This window comes from Aquila chrysaetos, chromosome 7, assembly GCF_900496995.4.
Source record: "Aquila chrysaetos chrysaetos chromosome 7, bAquChr1.4, whole genome shotgun sequence".
Classification (NCBI taxonomy): Eukaryota; Metazoa; Chordata; class Aves; order Accipitriformes; family Accipitridae; genus Aquila; species Aquila chrysaetos.
This window is the reverse complement of record NC_044010.1, coordinates 18,624,951-18,643,702: the sequence shown is the minus strand read 5'-3', so window position 1 is coordinate 18,643,702 and position 18,752 is coordinate 18,624,951.

Genomic DNA, 18,752 nt, shown 5'->3' with positions numbered 1-18,752 from the left:
TTTGATGTCTGCTGGAAGTCCAGTGACTTAAATGGACTCAAGCCTCACCCACTAAACACTGATACCAATGAGAAAAAATAACCAATTATTTCCAAGAACTGGATTGAGCCTTTAGGCATTCACTAGAGAAAAACACTTGTGCTATTCATGAATGATGCTCAAAAGGACACATTGTCATAAGCATTGCTAGCACAGGTAGAACCAGATAGTAAAATGTCTTTATAATTAAAGCAGGAATGGGGAAAAACAATGAAAAGACAGACGAGGAAAAGGAGGCAAGAAGGTCAGGAGTTAGCACTTGGAAGTCAGTTTTCCACAGAAGTGCTAGGTAATGTTAACACAGAAAAGAAGAGGCAAGTAAATGGAGAGGAGAAAGCAAAAAGAAAATAACAGTCCTTAAACAACTTTAAGAAAATACATGTTTTGCTTCCCTACAGCTTCTGGAATTGTTTGCCACCTCCAAATTCTATGGTACCTTAAACCTCAGCTATAAGTATTAATGTTTAGGAAGATTATAGCTCTCTCTCAAAGACTTGGTTATATCATTATATAAACTGCAAATATGCAGTGTTCCTATGCAATGTTCTTTGTACTGTGTATTTGTGGAATTAAAATTTCAGTCTATATTCAGTTCAGGCTTTCAGTCCAAAGCTCTGGAGACAAAATTCACCCTGTGCTGCATCTATATTTGAAGATAGCTAGTGAAAACAGAGTCGAATTTGACAGCATCTAACAAAGTGTATCCGTTTTCCCTGTTGCCAGCTTTGTGCGTTTCCTTGGGAATCCCGTACTGGGGAGACAGCAAGGGCAGACAGTCTGGGGACACAGAGGAAAGGGTGCAAAGAACAGCCACTGGAAAAGCCTGCAAGCCCATAACTCAGCTGCCAAATCTACCTCCTCTATCATGCCCGTGGGGTTTTGGTAGATGATTAATAATACCGGAAAATTCTAACTAAAGCTGACTATGTAAGACTTCATAAAAGTTGCACACTTGGAAAGTATTCACAATTCGTGGAAGGTCAGACCCTTCTAATTATAACTTGTCTTCCAATGTTTCTCGAATTTTCTGTCAAAATGCTTGGAAATTTTTTTTTCCCTTGTTTGTCTGTTCATCTTTTTAGAGTAGATGACTATCTAGAAAGCATTTTTCACGTTGTGTATTCTGAACAGCATCCTCCCAAGAAATTGCTTTGAGCCTTAGAAAGGTCATCTATGGGAGCACAGAAATATAAATTGGTGAGAAAATTACTGGATTTTTTATTTACACTAATATTGACTTTTAACACATATTTTAAGGTCGAAAGAATTTTGTGCATAGATATGAATTAAAATCAATTCTGTTCTGATAATTATTTTTAAACTGTAACATACATCTTACTGATCACCACCCCAAATTAATTAATTTTAGATACAGTTAATAGCTGTCCACAGGTCTATGTGCAAATCCACTCAATATTTTAATACCTCAGTTTTTAAGGTCAATATAGGTCTTATTTCATTGGAAAGAGGAGTAAAATTGAATTAAATAATTAGAAATATTTTTAACTTTCAAGTCTAGATAGAATCCAATTTGCAACAGCTTCATCAAATAATTTAGAATCTGTTCAATAATAAAGGCACTTGGTACAATTATAGTGTACGGATCTGGCCCAATGTGTGTGATTATCCTGTAGCTGCTCCCTTTTCCAAACTGATGGAGTATCTTGACAATTCCTTTTAGTCATAGGTAACTTGAATTATAAGGTCCCATGCCCAACAGTTCTGATTTAAATCTGTTTTAAAAACAAGTTTAGCAGACTTCTACTCCAACAGAACCATGGAGACACATAATTGTATATGTATATACTAAATTAGAATTGTTCAGCCATTAGGAGTAGAAGAACATGTGTGTCAGATAACTGCAAATTTTCTAGTGAAGCCAGCAAATCCTATAGGACAAAGTCATGTCAGCTTTTTAATGAGAGAAACAACCCTGTCAAGGCTCTTTCACCTCCAGGGAAACAGAATACTAACGTAGTACCTGTTCTTCTTATGAATAGTTATCAAGTTTAAATTTCTTCTACCTCAATGAAATCACATTGAGTTCATTATAGTCTCATTTCCTGATCCAGAACCACTTAACTTACTCTTATATTAATGCTGATACCATGCATATACTTAATCATGTCTACATTTTTCTTTTACGGGAAAATCAAAAGAAGATCTGGCATGTAAGTTGCATATCAAATGCAAATCCAGTATGTGACATTGTTTTTTTTTTTTTACTATATTTTTTCAAACCACAAAATTTTCATAACTATTTAAGCAGAATTTAGTTGTTGCTGAAACCTGGTGGTTCATGCTTTTTCCCATACCCTATCCTCCACATGCATTATGTTGTGTATAACTAAAAAACAGTTTTTCACAGTTATCTAGCTTGCACAAAAATCTCAGCACCTAAATCCTTGATGAATGCATCACTAAACAGATTGAAAAGGAAATGATATGCTGATGTGGATTGCAAAGTCATATGGAATTGCTCTATAGAGGATTTTTCCTATGTAGTGAACCCTAGTAAAAATATTGCAATATAGTAAGTTTTCAGGAATGATTTTTCAAGTATAGGCATTATAAAAACAGTTTCCTGGTTCATCTATTTCCCAGATATGCTTTTTCCTCAGTAACAAACATCCCACCTTCAATCACTGTTGTGATTTTTTTTTGCATCTGTTTTTCTGTTAAACATATATCTGAAAAAAAGGGCTGGATTCCGGTCTGGTTTAAGCTACAGGTTTCTAGAGCAACCTCACCAAAATCAATGGAGTTTTTCATCATGTGTCTGGAAGTCAATCTGTTTCTTTCACAGCCTCCCTTATGGATTGATGGTAATGTCCTTATTTCTGGTGTTTTTTAAATTTTTTTAAAATATATATCACTTGGTTATGTCTGGTGTAATATGAACCAGCTTTGATATAATTATTTGAGATACTGCTGTTGTTCATGGAGTACCAATATGTACCTCTGCCTTAAAAACCATGGTAAAGTGCTTCATGTTAAACTTCATTCTGCCCTGGCTTAAACTGCTACCTCTACTCCGTGTACACAGTTTAAAGGTAGTTCTTCACTGTATTGCAGTCACTGCTGTGTAGGTACAACCTGTGACAGGTTTCCTGGTTTCAATCTTGTCATATACGGAGCTGCAGGAGCTGCTAAAATCTTCTCAAGATTTCCAGAACTCTGTGTAGGATATTTCTCATACATACCGTCATGTGGGTGTTTACTTAGCATGACATAGCTTCAAACCATCATTGCCTTTTATCCCCTACGCAGTCTGAAGGCGTTTGACAATGCCTTCCTGATTCAAATGTGAGAAAAGAGAGACTTAGCTAACTGTATTCTCCAAGTCTTTAGCTACAGATTAATCACCCCAGTACAGCAGCAACTACAATATTCTAATAATTATACTTTACTTTTCCCTACAAAGCAAAGAAATTTTCAGCTACTCATATTAATCCAAGGAGTAATTTCTACAAAGGCAGGTGGTTACAAGATCTGAGTCTGATCTCATACTCATTTTACCAGGTAATAGTCCAAATGTTTGTTTTAAATTACTTTTCCAAAATTAAATCCAAGACCGGCTAATTAGTTTGTCTTTGTCTTTCCTATGTTATATGTTAATTCTTGCAAATAAAAATCATAATGGGTTAAATTAGATTAAACCTCTGTAAATTTTTGTTGTCTCCCTCTCTTATCTTTTGGGATCAGTGGCCAGTTGTGAACCATATCATGAAGCATGCACTCTGCACCTGTACTGCCGTGGTGCTTGGGGTTCTGCCCGTGGGGTGAGAACCTCCTTAGGCAGATGTTGCATATTCTTGCCCCTATCCCAAGAGCTTAAATTCAGACACAAATCCTTTCCACTAGCTTACAACTTCTATTAAGTTGCACATTTTTAATCTTTAAATACATGTACATACATGCATACCTAAATGCATGCCTGTAAAATGTTGTATGAAGTGCTAGCCCTTAGAACATCTTTCTTACATACAAATTATATCCTGCCTGAAAGCTTCCTTGGAAATGTTTAGATTCGTTGTATTATAAAAGTGCACGATTTTGTCAGGATGCATCGATTTCTGGCTGTATATTAATTTTGCTGTAAAATGCACTGAGATGATAAGCTTACAGCAACTCAGTCCAACTCAATTATGTGCATCCTTCCAGGTGAAGACAGCAGGACTTCATGCCATTTTTGCCATTTCACTATTTTACAGCTCAAATTTCTACATGGAGCCAGAGCAATCTAGAATTTAAAATGTCTGTTAAACTTCCCATCCCTCTGGCAACCAATATGGCAGCTGCTTTACTGGATCAAGAGCAATTTGCCTTCTTGGAGATTAACTTTGGGAAAATGAACCCATCCTTGTACAACAAAACTTGCTTTAAACATGAAGCAGAATGGCCTAAGTTTTGATTCATGCATATTTGGCCCAAGTCATGCAACCCCACATCACTTTCACCTTTACTTAAAGACTACACTTCTGAAGAGGAAACTTATTCCTCTGAAAAACATCTTTGTGCTTTAGCTCTATTTCCCTTGAGGCTGCCTCCAGGAGGCAAAAATAATCTGAGGAGTAGACTTTCCAGCTCTAAATCAAATAACTGGAGAATGAGAGGGCATCTTTTGTGAAGACAACTTTCTTCAAATCTTTTCCTTTGATGTTGATTCTGTGCCTTGGGATATGCTGACAGAAGCTGACATATGAAAGGGTGGAATCAATACCAAAATAAACTCTAATGGCCCAAATTTCAGCTTGCACTCATTACTTATTCATAAAAATTCTTCAGGATCATAAGTTTTTAACCACTGCATTAAAAACATCAAGCAAAATCTAACTTACCGTGTGCATAACGACACATACACAGGATTTTACATGGAGATCTTCTTTTAGAAAAATGTTACAAAGTGCTGCAGGCATCACCTTTTGTAATTTAAAACATCCTCATGATTTCTTAAGAGATAGAGTGTAAACTTTATAAGGGCGGTGATCCACCTTACATTCTACATAGCTTCTGTGCAAACTATACCTTTAGACAGCTTGTGATGTGACAAATGTAACAGGTGCATTTTCTTCTTTGTGATTGCTTTAAAAGAAAATTTAAGAGGGGGTTATTTTTAGAAGTTTATTTCCCTGAAAGATCAGATAGTAATTTCCTTCACTTCTCCTCCAGTCTTCCTTTTCTTTGTATATACCATTCTCTAATAGTGAAATATACCTCCAGATCCACACAGTATTTCAGTGTCAAATGTAACCATTTTCACCATACTTCACTGGATGCATAGCTTGTCTATATCTTTGAAAGTTTCATTCTATAACAGACATACAGAGAGAAAAAAACACTAGTTGCATAAGGACAGTGGAAACAATTCTGAAAGATCCAACTACTTTTGCATTCAAGTCCCCCAGTTATCTCTACTTTAAAAGATAAAAAACATTAAGTTTTATTTCTGAGCACACTCTCCAGGTTATCAACTAGAAAATAATTTTATTGCTGGTAATTCTAATTGGACACTGAAGATTGAGATTCAGGATCCACAATCAGTCATCCAATAAATCTGAGGAGTTGACATAGGAAAATTTTTCATCTAATTTTCACTTCTTTTAATTCATATTTTCTTGACATTATTGCTGTCTGTATGTACCACAGAACTCTGTAATGGGAGAAATGCATTGGTACTATTTCTAGAAATCAGATCTCTGATGTCACTAGACAAAAAAGCAGTTTTCCTCTATGATAATTACCAGGTTTCATTCAAATATGATTGTAATTTATGGAGTAATATCTTAGCTAGGTGATTAATTGATCAAAGATGTCTTCCTAGAAGGGCAAAATAATCAATACACATCAGCACAAAGGTGCTACAGTCACTACAATACATCACAAATTAATGCTTTTAGACCCCATTTGTCCCAAACATTAGTAATAATTAAACATTAGGCCAAACTTACAGTGTCCCTATAATAAGCCAACCTGACTGAGGAGGATAAATTTGAACCTGACTTTTAGCTGTTCACCCTGTCAAAATTCATGATCCCAAGTAGCATTTTATTACGTTCTAATGCTCATTTTATTACATTTATTCCTTTGAAAGATACTGAGATTTCAGTGGTAACAACAGCCCAGTAAGCCTGTCACTGCAACTGTTCTTGTCATACATAGTCACAGCATTTACACATCAGTACCTTCAGGCAAGTATCTAAGTGCACTTATCAGCATTTCATAATGCACTTATGTTTGTAAGACAACGTAGGAATTTCAAGAATCATTGTAAAGAGTGCTTCAAAGAGGTATAGGAAGCTTGATTGTTACTTTAGGAAATTATGAACCCTTTAGAATACACAGGTTGTGAGAAATTCTTCGAGGCTAGCAAAAGTCTTTAAAAGCCTGGTTATACTAAATAATGCTAATCAATTAGTTCTTAACAAGCACAGTACAAAACCCAGCTCAACCGTGGCAGGTGGCAAAGGTGGTAGGAAAGGATGAGTTTTGCTGAAGGGCCCTTCTGGCATACAGGGTCAGGTAGAAAAACCTCAAAAAAATGTGGGAAAGGGAGAAGAGGTGATGTGGGCACCTTAGACGAGACAGAAACAAGACAAACTGATCACAGATGAGTGTTAGAGAACTAGTATGGACGCAAGGGAAAAAAGCTCATTGGTGGAAGGACTTAATGAGTTAGTAAAGTAGTTAATTTGGCAGCTAATTTTCAGAAGGTTAGAAGTAAAGTAATAATGACTCAAGGAAGAAGGGGAAGAATTAAGTTTGTAATAGTCAAGAAGGAAAATAATAATGATCGTAGAAAGTTTTTCTGTCGGGTGGTCAGATAGGGACAGGAAAACACAGAGACTGTCTCACATGTTACATCCAGTGTAAGACCAACAAGGTGACCTGCTTAGTGGATGAGAAAAAGGCTGTGGATGTTGTCTACCTAGACTTCAGTAAAGCCTTTGACACCATTCCGCACAGCATTCTCCTAGACAAAACTGGCTGCTCCTGGCTTGGACTGGCATACTCTTCGCTGGGTAAAAAACCTGGCTGGATGGCCGAGCCCACAGGGTTGTGGTGAATAGAGTTAAATCCAGTTGGTCGCTGGTTACAAGTTGTGTTCCCCAGGGCTCAGTATTGGGGCCAGTTCTGTTTAATATCTTTATCAATTATCCAGATGAGGTGATTGAGTACACCCTCAGTAAGTTTGCAGATGACACCAAGGTGGGCAGAAGTGTTGTTCTGCTCGAGGGAAGGAAAGCCCTGCAGAGGGATCTGGGCAGGCTGGATCAATGGGCCAAGGCCAATTGTACGAAGTTCAACAAGGCCAAGTGCCAGGTCCTGGACTTGGGTCACAACAACCCCATGTAATGCTGCACGCCTGGGGAAGAGTAGCTGGAAAGCTGCCTGGCAGAAAAAGACCTGGGGGTGCTGGTTGACAGCCAGCTGAATATGAGCCAGCAGTGTGCCCAGGTGGCCAAGAAGGCCAACGGCAGCCTGGCCTGTATCAGAAATAGTGTGGCCAGCAGGAGCAGGGAGGTGATTGTTCCCCTGTACTCGGCACTGGTGAGGCCACACCTCGAGTACTGTGTTCAGTTTTGGGCCCCTTCACTACAGGAACGACATTCAGATGCTGGAGCGTGTCCAAAGAAGGGCAACAAAGCTGGTGAAGGGCCTGGAGCACAAGTCTTACGAGGAGCAGCTGAGGGAATTGGGGCTGTTTAGTGTGGAGAAAAGGAGGCTGAGGGGAGACCTTATCGCTCTCTACAACTGCCTGAAAGGAGGTTGCAGCGAGGTGGGTGTCAGTCTCTTCTCCCAAGTTACAAGTGATAGGATGAGAGGAAATGGCCTCAAGTTGCACCAGGGGAGGTTTAGATTACATATTAGGAAAAATTTCTTCACTGAAAGGGTTACCAAGCATTGGAGCAGGCTGCCCAGGGAAGTGGTGGAGTCACCATCCCTGGAGGTATTTAAAAGACATGTAGATGTGGTGCTTAGGGACTCGGTTTAGTGGTAGACTTGGCAGTGCTATGTTAATGGTTGGACTTGTTGATCTTGTAGGTCTTTTCCAACCTAAAAGATTCTATGAAAGGGTGCTGAAAACGGCTTACAAAGAAGTCAGAAAAGAACAAGGCATGCAAAAGTTGAGACTTTTTTTCATTTAAGTTTTGGCTAAATTAAATGAAAAAAATCAATAGTCTATGCAATAGGATTATTGTTAGTAATCAGGAACATGAAGGGTTGGGCGTCATGTTGTTGGGCACTGTAAACAGTTAGTGAGAAGGAGAACATACAATATGCATAGAGAATGTGTGACATGCAGGAGAAATAATCATCTCAATTTTGCAGAGGGAAACTAAACACATATCAGTCACCTATTAGCAAATTGCTTCAAACATTGAAATATTTTTGTTTCTGTTAGATTTAAGTATGCATTTGTAAGCTTTGCAGAATTGTATGAAAAGAGTGGAAAACTTTGATGTGCATCCCTGTCTAACAGAAGCACAGATAGGGAGGGAAAGGCTATCCTTCTTCTTTCAGTGCTTGTCTTCATGGTGCAACTCTTCCAAACAAAGGTATGGAAAAAAATTAAATTGCAATACCTTTTCTGCAACAATGACCCTGTAAGAACTCTTATTTTTGAAGGAGGGTAGCTAGTAGTAGCTAAACTTAATACAGTTACAGAATTGGTTGTTATAGCAGGAAAAATATTACTCCCATCTTGAAATAGCAATGTCCCCATGGAAGACATATTACTGAATAGCTGTTCCAGATAGACTGCTTCCATAATCCTAGATAGTTCAACAGTTATAGTCTGTGCATGTGGTACCTAAGAGAGGCGATTGTCTTTCAGTGCTTGCAGTCAAGGAGTCAAAGCAGTAAAGAATTAACAAAAGATTAATTATAAGATTATATATGGAAGTTATCAAAGTACAAGACAATATAGCTAAAGCCAAATGTATTTATTCAGATACCAGGCGATTTTAGAGCTCAAGTAATCATTCCTTATAATAGAATCTCCTTTAAACTGGAGTACAGCCCTACTTCATGATTTTATGGTGTCAATATCATAATTGACATCCTAGCTAATCTTTGTTGGAAATGTAGGGGATTTATGAGATACAAATTTGTATTTGAAAGCAGAAGACTTTAAATGAAGCACTTAATCACATAATTTTTAGTTAGTGTTAATCATCCTTTCTGTTAGCACTTTCTTAATCTGTTATACCAAATGTAAATATATATACAATAAACAATTTAAAATTGGCATTCTGAAAGCCAGAATTTCAATATTCAGTAATAAAACAAAATAGATGCAACAAATACACATTCTCAACTTTCCAATCATGTACCACAATATAAATATTCTGAGACTATTGTACTATTCCATTAAATGCACACTGAAGGAAAAAATTGCACACTTTGGTCAAATCTATATTTTAGTGTAATGAAACTTGCCACTTCAGGCTACTGTCCAGTAATATTAAGAAATAAAATCACCAATTTATAGTGATTATCTATGCTCACATATTTTTTAATATCTTTTCTATTCTCTGGGAAATATAATGTTTTCTAGATAATAGATGCCACTTGAGCAATGAAATATTTACGACAACAAATCTTTCTCTGCTCAGGACAGAAATTGTTGTCATTGGTAGAAGATACAAGTGTTTGAAATCAAAAGCTTTGATTAATAAGGATGTGTTTGGAGTTGGAAAAACACAGAAGCAGCTGATTTCTTTAGATTGTCTTATAATTAGCAAATAGCTCTCTAAAACTGACTAAGTTATACTGGTAAGATACCAGCTTCATGTTCAGCAGACTTACATTCATTTTCAAAGTTATAATTTTCTTTTGCATCCATGGGATAGTAACTTAGGGCAAAATCCCGATTCCACTGAAATCAATGGCAAAACTTCATTGACCTACCCAAGTCCAAACTCAATTTACATTTGTTATTTGCTTTTTGTGAATAAAATAGAAGCAGAATCTCACATCCTTTCTCTTTCCTATTTAAATTGCAACAACTTTAGTGCATGGACTGTCTTTCAGACGTAATACATAAGTAATTTAAATGTAATTTTTTACTTTCCTCCTTCTTTTTACTGTCTCAATTTGCACACTTTTCAGAACAAGGATGAAGCATATAGATATATACAGTGTATAGTTAATACAGATATATACAGCATATACAACGTTCATTTTCCACAGGCAGGATTTGATATGTATACTCCTGGATGTACACATGTGTTAGCAGTATCAAGTCACATGGATCCAGATCCTCATTTCAACTTTTAAGGCATACTGAAATACAAAAGTGCAGACAATCCTGAGCTCATCTGCCTACATTCTGACCTGGCCAGAAATGAGGCACTTACACTTGTCAGAACAGACAGCTGAATAGGGCCACAGCGCACCCAAACAAATATGTCATGCGTTTAATTTACAGCTGTATGTCTCCTGAATCAGCTTTGCCCTGTGTTCAATTGCATCCACCTACTTCTAAATCCTTTCTTGTAGTCATGACCTTCAGCACTACTATAAATGACAGTAATCGCTTCTGTTAGCATACTTAATATTCCCATGTTTCGGGGATCACATTTTTTTTTTTCTATTTAACATTATTGAAAAATAACATGCATTTATTGCATTTTCCTATGTAATGATAAGGAAACTTTTCCCAACAGTTTAAATGGAGAATTAGATCAAATATTGCTGTGGAATTTTTCTATATGCCTACTGTTATTTCATTCTAAATACCTTGCAGTCTTTACAATGAAATGTTTAATAATGTTTATTTTTTAATAATTTGTTAATCACCAAAATTAGGGATCAGTCTTTTGTTGCTTTTCCTCCTTTAAGCAAAGAAGAGGTGGGTAAGGACTGTGGGATTGGCTGCTTCTACAGGGCAGCAGAGAATATTTTATTATTTCACTATGTTTACAGGTTTGAGGAAGTAAAACATAATGACCACAGAAGCACTCTGTGGTCTTAATGTATGTCATCTATCTAATGCCCTGAAGAATAAGATATCATATTCTGTATATTTAAATGTGCTTCTCCAATAAGGTTGCTGTTTTGTTGTTCTAAATTTTGAAAAATCACAGGAGGTATGTTCACAAAACCCATTAACAAATAAGGTTTGTTCTCACACTTCCTGCACACTGTTTTGAAAATTGATCCCTAAGGGCCTAATTAGCTATTATGCACTTTTCCTACTGAAAAAAGAAAAGGAACTTTTATGCTTAAAATAACTTTAGCAACCAAAATCTTCCAGAAGATTTAATCTCTCTTATTCACTGTCTCACCTCAGAATTAAGAAATCCCATTGGGCTCAATCCCAGCATCCAGTGAAAGGACCACACAGCTTCACCCCACCGGCTATCAGTATTTGTCATCTGCATTAAAAGCTGCAAATTTAGCATGTCTTAATCCTGCCACATGCTAAGTCCTCTTAACTTATGTTGAAATTCGATAGGAAAAAGGAGAAGCTGGACCCTTCAAAAGAATCAGCTGAAAGTGTAGGTGCTTCTGTAGCATATTGGACTGAAAGAAGACAATGAATATGAGGAGTATTCAGAAAAGGTAGGTGTGGCGGGTTGACCCTGGCTGCACGCCAGGTGCCCACCAAAGCCGTTCTATCACTCCCCCCTCCTCAGCTGGACAGGGGAGAGAAAATATAACAAAGGGCTTGTGGGTCGAGATAAGGACAGGAGAGATCACTCACCAGTTATCGTCAGGGACAAAACAATCTCAGCTTGGGGAAAATTAACTCAATTTATTACCAGTCAACCAGAGCAGGGTAATGAGAAATAAACCCAAATCTCAAAACACCTTCTCTCCACCCCTCCCTTCTTCCCGGGCACAACTTCACTCCCGGATTCTCTACCTACCCCCCCCCCAGCAGCACAGGGGGGCGGGGAATGGGGTTTACGGTCAGTTCATCACACTTTATTTCTGCCGCTTCATCCTCCTCAGGGGCAGGACTCATCACACTCTTCCCCTGCTCCAGCGTGGGTCCTTCCCATGGGCTGCAGTTCTTCACGAACTGCTCCAGCATGGGACCCTTCCATGGGCTGCAGTCCTTCAGGCACAGACTGCTCCAGCGTGGGACCCCACGGGGTCACAAGTCCTGCCAGAAAACCTGCTCTCTGGGCTCCTCTCTCCACAGATCCGCAGGTCCCGCCAGGAGCCTGCTCCAGTGTGGGCTTCCCATGGGGTCACAGCCTCCTTCGGGCACCCACCTGCTCCGGCGTGGGGTCCTCCCCGGGCTGCAGGTGGATATCTGCTCCACCGTGGACCTCCGTGGGCTGCAGGGGGACAGCCTGCCTCACCATGGCCTTCCCCATGGGCTGCAGGGGAATCTCTGCTCTGGTGCCTGGAGCACCTCCTCCCCCTCCTTCTTCACTGACCTTGGGGTCTGCAGGGTTGTATCTCTTTCATGTTCTCACTTCTCGCTCCGGCTGCCGTTTCTGTCTGTCCCAGCAACTTTTTTTTTTCCTTCTTAAATCTGTTATCACAGAGGCGTTACCACTATCGCTGACGGGCTCAGCTTTGGCCGGCAGCAGGTCCGTCTTAGAGCTGGCTGGTATTGGCTCTGTCAGACACAGGGGAAGCTTCCAGCAGCTTCTTACAGAAGCCATCCCTGTAACACCCCCCCCCCCCCCCCCCCCAAAACCTTGCCACACAAAGCCAATACAGTAGTGTATGATTATAATGACTTGGAAGTCTCACTTTAAGATCTCCATGATGGCAGGAATGGGCATCTTAATTATTTTCATCTCTCAAGCATTCTACTAATTTGTCCACAGCATTTAGCAAGTGAGTGCTCAGCTGCATATAAAACGTAGGACAAGGGATGTCCCTCATAATATTAGAAAAATATTACTCAAAATGCTTCAGACAGTATTTTTCTTGATATTGAATATCCACTTACTCCCACTGGCTCGCACTTTCATATTGTCCTGTTGAACCATGAAGTGACATGCACAAGTGCTTTCTACAAAGGTCAAAATTCTTGCCCTTCATAGTTACCATCTACACTCTTGCAGGTGGAATCCTCAAATTAGGAGTTCTTTTAAGTCAGTTATCTTCATAAAAGTGAATTTTACCAAGAGACACTTCCTAGCAATTCAATAATCTGTTTGGCAAATGTTGGATTGTGGGATATTTACTCCCTGCTCAGAACAAAAGCAAAATGAAAAACATGTTCTTAAAAAACAAGAATGAGATTAATACAGTGCTTAATTCTGACTTTATACTTCTCAGAAAACAAATAAACGGTAAATTTTCATTGTGATTCAGACTTCTCAAAGGTTACTAGAGCATTTTAAAACTACTGTAGAATAAAAATAATTAACAACAAAATGTTCTTGTAGAAAAAAAAAATCAAGATGTTACATTCTGAAAAAGGTTAAATGAAATGGTTTGGCACTAATGATGTTTAAAAAAAATCTGAAAACTAAATCTGCCAAAATTTATATTTTTCCTAGAAATGTTTTATTTTCAACAAATCATCATTTTACATAAAAAATATGTTTTAGGAAAATTTAAATGAATAAAATTATTTGAACCATATCTAGTGTGATACTAAGAAATATGATCTCCTAGCTTTAACTGACGGTGAAAGAGTATTCCCTATTAGAGGACAGATTCAAGAAATGTTATATCACAGTTTGAAAAACTATATAAAGCAATGCAGACTTGTGTATTTGAAGGCTAAACCTGTGTGTTCACCAGTAAGTTGACCAGCAGTATTTTAGAGAAAGAGAAATGTAAAAGTAACTATTTTGAGTGGTTTAACTAGATAGTCAACAATAGCTGAAGTGGTAGATGAATTGTAGGTTTTATAGCATGGCACTGTAGTTAAACAAAAGACTTGTCAAATACACATTCTTAGTGACATCTAAAGACATTAAATGATTAATTACTGTTAATAGTAATGGAAATGTTCAAAGAATAAATGGCAGTGGGGTAGGGGGGTCCGTACTCGCACAGAAAACAAAACCTAAGATTAGCACTGAAGTAACATAACTATGTCACTACAGAACGCAAATTAGTTACATGTGATCACCCAAATATGAGTACCTCACTCTAAGCATTTCACCACAATTTACTTTTTTGATTAAATCACATTAAAAAGAACAGCCATTCCTAGTCCAAGTATTTTTGAGTTTGATTAAAAGACTATGACAAAACAGCATTGAAGCATAATTCATTGCCAAGTCATTTCCATTGTTGGCTCATGCGTAATAGATATAAACCTGGTATTTTGGAATACCGATTTCAAAAGGAACTCTGTGTTCATTTGTAAAACATTTAGAAAAAAAAAATCAGTGATAAAGACATGTTTTCTTTTGGTTTCCTGATAATTAACCTTTCTTCTACGTATCACCCAAGCTAAATTTATCCCTTGGTATTTTCCACTGATTTCACCATAGTTCAGGCATGATGAACTTCAGTATTTTTTTTTTTTTAATAAGGAATTTTATTTTAATGCCAATGCTGTATGATGTTATTACTGTGGGAAGTAGCAAGCAAAGCAGGCTGAGAGATAAAACAATCATAGTGCAGAATCATATGTACTATAAGCACTAAAGGGGTAAAGGGCAGTCTGGTTTTCCTGATGGAAATCCATATGACATGAAATACACAGAACAGCATTTTACTAGACCTTCCATATTTTTCAATTTAATTTCAGATTCTAACTTCACATTTTATATTCTCCTAGCTAGTAAGGGTTTTAAAGAACTTGCACTTATTGTGTATTTTGCAATTATAATAAGGTTGAACAATTATACAGAGAGATTTTTTTTGCTATTTATTTCTCATTTGATACTTTCCCAAAAGCGTGAAATCCAAATAAAGTCTTTGCAACTCTAAAAGAAGGGAAAAAGGTGCAAAAAGCTATTTATAAGTAGGTAAAAATGCTCAGACTCTCTTATCAACCTGCTGTCAGTTTAAGAAGGTGAGTGTGGGGGATGGAAATTTATACTGGTATACAACAGTGAAAAACTGAGTAAATGTCAGCAGTACTTAACAAAAAAAAAATTTAAAATTATGTTAAATATTAGTTAAGAACGGATCTCACATGATATCTCAGAACTGTTGCTATTTTGAGGGATGAGAAGCAAAGATTTTAATTATGGGCTGTTTCCAGGGTGCTCCAATCTCTGGAGTAACACAAGCTGGCTCCAGATTTAGGGTTCCTTAGAAGTGCAGAAAGTCAGCCTACCACTTTCCACTCACCTCATTCAATACGAGCATGCCTTTTCCCACCTTCCCTTCATGAAGTGCTCTTACCATTTTCCCCACACACGTTATTGTCATCACAGATTTACCCAGTACAGGAACTACCACCCCATGCAAAGCTTACACCCCCTCTGCGTTTGTGCAAAGAGTAGCTGCCAAATTCATTTAACTACACCTTTGCCTTTGTCCAGCTGAGATGAGGACTGCCAGTGCTATTTCTGACCCAAGAGAGTGGCAGAGAAAGGTGTCAGTGGCTGCGAGTGGCTGCAGGGGTGGCAGCTGCTTGAACCTCTCTGTTCCCCACTCCTTCCCTCATTCCTGAGACAGAGTAACTGTTTAACATAACATATTAATGGAATGGGGAAGGGAACTCAGTTTTTTGAATAACTTTATATCTGCGATGGGATAGACAGCATATGGGCAGTTACCAAAGGACAGGCACAGTTAGTCAGGCACTTTGGCATAGAGTTTTCAGAGTTTGAAGCTATGGGCAGGAAGAACAAAAAGATCAATCTCATTCCATACGATGTTTGTAAAAAACATCACTGTAAAGAGCTTTAGTTTGAATCAAGTATATGTGTATTGGATGTCAGTGTCAAGGTTTTGTTGGCAGGAGGGCTGCAGGGCAGCCTCTGCGAGAAGAGGCCAGGGGCTGTCCCGTGCTGAACACAGTCAGTTCCGCAACAGACCCACCACCCAACACAGCTGAGCCCATCAGCCAAGCTGGCGGCACCTCTGGCAAAACATACGTAAGAAAGGGCAAAATGCTGCCTCATGTGTGAAGAGTGAGGAAAAAAAGTATGCAAAACAACCCTTCAAGCACCAAGGTGAGAGAAGGATGGGAAGGAGGTGCTCCAGATGCTGCAGCAGATATCCACACTGCAGCCTGCAGAGGTCCCCACACTGGAGCAGGTGGATGTTCCCTGAAGGAACTGTGGCCCATGGAGAGCCCACACTGGAGCAGGTTTATCCTGAAGGACTGCAGCCCATGGGAAGGACCCATGCTGGAGCAGGGGAAAAGGGTGAGGAGGAAGGAGCAGCAGAGAAGAGCTGTTATGAACTGACCACAGCCCCCATTCCCCATTCATCCCACTGTGGGGGAGGAGGTAGAGGAGTTGGGAAGGCAGGAGTGAAGTTGAACCTGGGAAAAAGGTTTTGGGGGGAAAGTGTTTTACGTTTTTTTGTCTTTGTTTCTCACCATCCAGATCTATGTTAATTGACAATAAATTACATTTATTTTCCCCAAGTGAAGTCAGTTTTACCCATGATGATAATTGGTAAGTGATGTCCCTGTCTCTAACTCTAGCCACAAGCTTTTCCATCCCATTTTCTCCCTCTGTCCTGTGGAGGAGGGGCAATAAGAGAGCAGCTGGCTGGGCATCTGGCAGCCAGCCAAGGTCAATGTACCACAACATGGTGACATTACGAAGAATTAAAAAAAAAGGAAGAGAACAACATAAAATTGCTGATTAAAAATACTGTATTTGGAATAGAAAAGCTAATAATTAGTAAATGTTTATGGACAGCCATTATAATGTTTAATTTTAAGTAGAATTTAGTTGTAGAAATGTGTAAGTTTTCACAGAAGTTTAAGCATGAAAGTGAAAGTCAGATAAAGTACATTCTTTTAACAAAGCTTCAGCTCTTACAGTAAAATACTTGGACAGCTAGAACACATTATTTGAAAAAGCATTGTAAAAATGAATCACATAGAACTGTTGAGGTGGGCTGTGGGGGTTTTTGTGTTTTGTTTTTTTTTTTTTAATTTAACCGTTTATAGAGGAATTGTAGCTTAAAATATCTTTTGGACAGTATTTGGAATAGCACAAATAACTTGAGATAAAAGTGGAGGAGTTATCTTTAAGACCTTAATGGTTTTGTCTACCACAACTAAACAGTATTTCCTCAGATTTACAGTATTTCAAAAATACCGTATTACTACCTAAAGCTTTGGATAGTTGCCCCATCTTATTGCTGTAACAATCTGGATAAATGAATAATGAACCTGCCCCTTAATGATTAAACAAAATGTGTTTAGGAATGAAAATGAAGTACTAAGGTAGTTTTAAAAAAAAAGAAATAAAAAATCCATCTGTTTGCAATAGATCACAGTAGTGCCAAGCTTCTAGCTGTGAAATTGTTGTGGTTTAGCCCCAGCCAGCAATTAAGCACCATGCAGCCACTCACCCACGCCCCCCACCCCAGTGGGATGGGGGAGAGAATTGAAAAAAAAAAAAGTAAAACTCATGGGTTGAGATAAAGACAGTTTAATAGGACAGCAAAGAAAGGGAAAATAAAAATAATAATAATAGAATATACAAAACAAGTGATGCACAATACAATTGTTCACCACCTGCTGACCGATGCCCAGCCAATCCCTGAGCTGTGGTGTCCCCTGGCCAACTCCCCCAGTTTATATACTGGACATGACATCACATGGTATGGAATACCCCTTTGGCTGATTTGGGTCAGCTGTCCTGGCTGTGTCCCCTCCAAGCTTCTTGTGCACCCCCAGCCTACTCGCTGGCTGGGCACGAGAAGCTGAAAAATCCTTGACTTAGTATGAACACTACTTAGCAACAACTAAACCATCAGTGTGTTATCAACATTATTCTCATCCTAAATCCAAAACAGCACTATACCAGCTACTGTGAAGAAAATTAACTTTATTCCAGCTGAAACCAGGACAGAAATATCCAACAGGCTGTAACTTAGGTAAGAAAACTGCAGTCCATTATCTCCTCTAATTTTTCCACCACTTGAATTCCCTTTGGAAAATTCTTATGGATAGAACATAAAGCATAAAAGGTCTACTGTGTTATTTGGGCTGACAGATATAGAAAACAGATTTGCAACTTACTTTCTAATGAAGTAACTCAGTTTGCCTTCAGGAGAAACCCACCTCTAAACTAAGTAGGGCCACTGTTTCTGCCTATGGTGACATAGGCAGTAAGTAAAGTTTTACTATAGAGACATCTGTTATTGTGAGCTGTTGGTCTGGGGTAATGGAGTATTGTTTTTCTTTGGGGGTGGTGGGTTTTGTCATATGTTTAGCTGAGAATGTCATGTGTTTAGTGTACATTACACACTGTGCAAAGAACTAGGGTACTGTGAAGAAAGGTAATCTCAGTAGTATATGAACATATATTTGCTTACTCCATGTATTGTAGCTATGAGAACTCATTATTACAAATTATATGACATCCAGAACCTAAATTATAGAAATTATAGAGGAATATAAATTTGAACAAATTATTTTTATTTCTAGAAAAATTTATTCTGTATTCAAATTATGCACTTATACAGGTATGTTTCATCTCCAAGGACTCAGAAACAGATTCAGGTACTTGTTAAACAATAAGCATAATTGGTAGCTTTCACTATCTCCTGTAGCGTTTTGAAAAAAACACTTGACAAAAAAAAAAAAAAGCAAGGCTGGTTAACACCTTGACCTGCTCAGCAATAGTTTTTCCTCC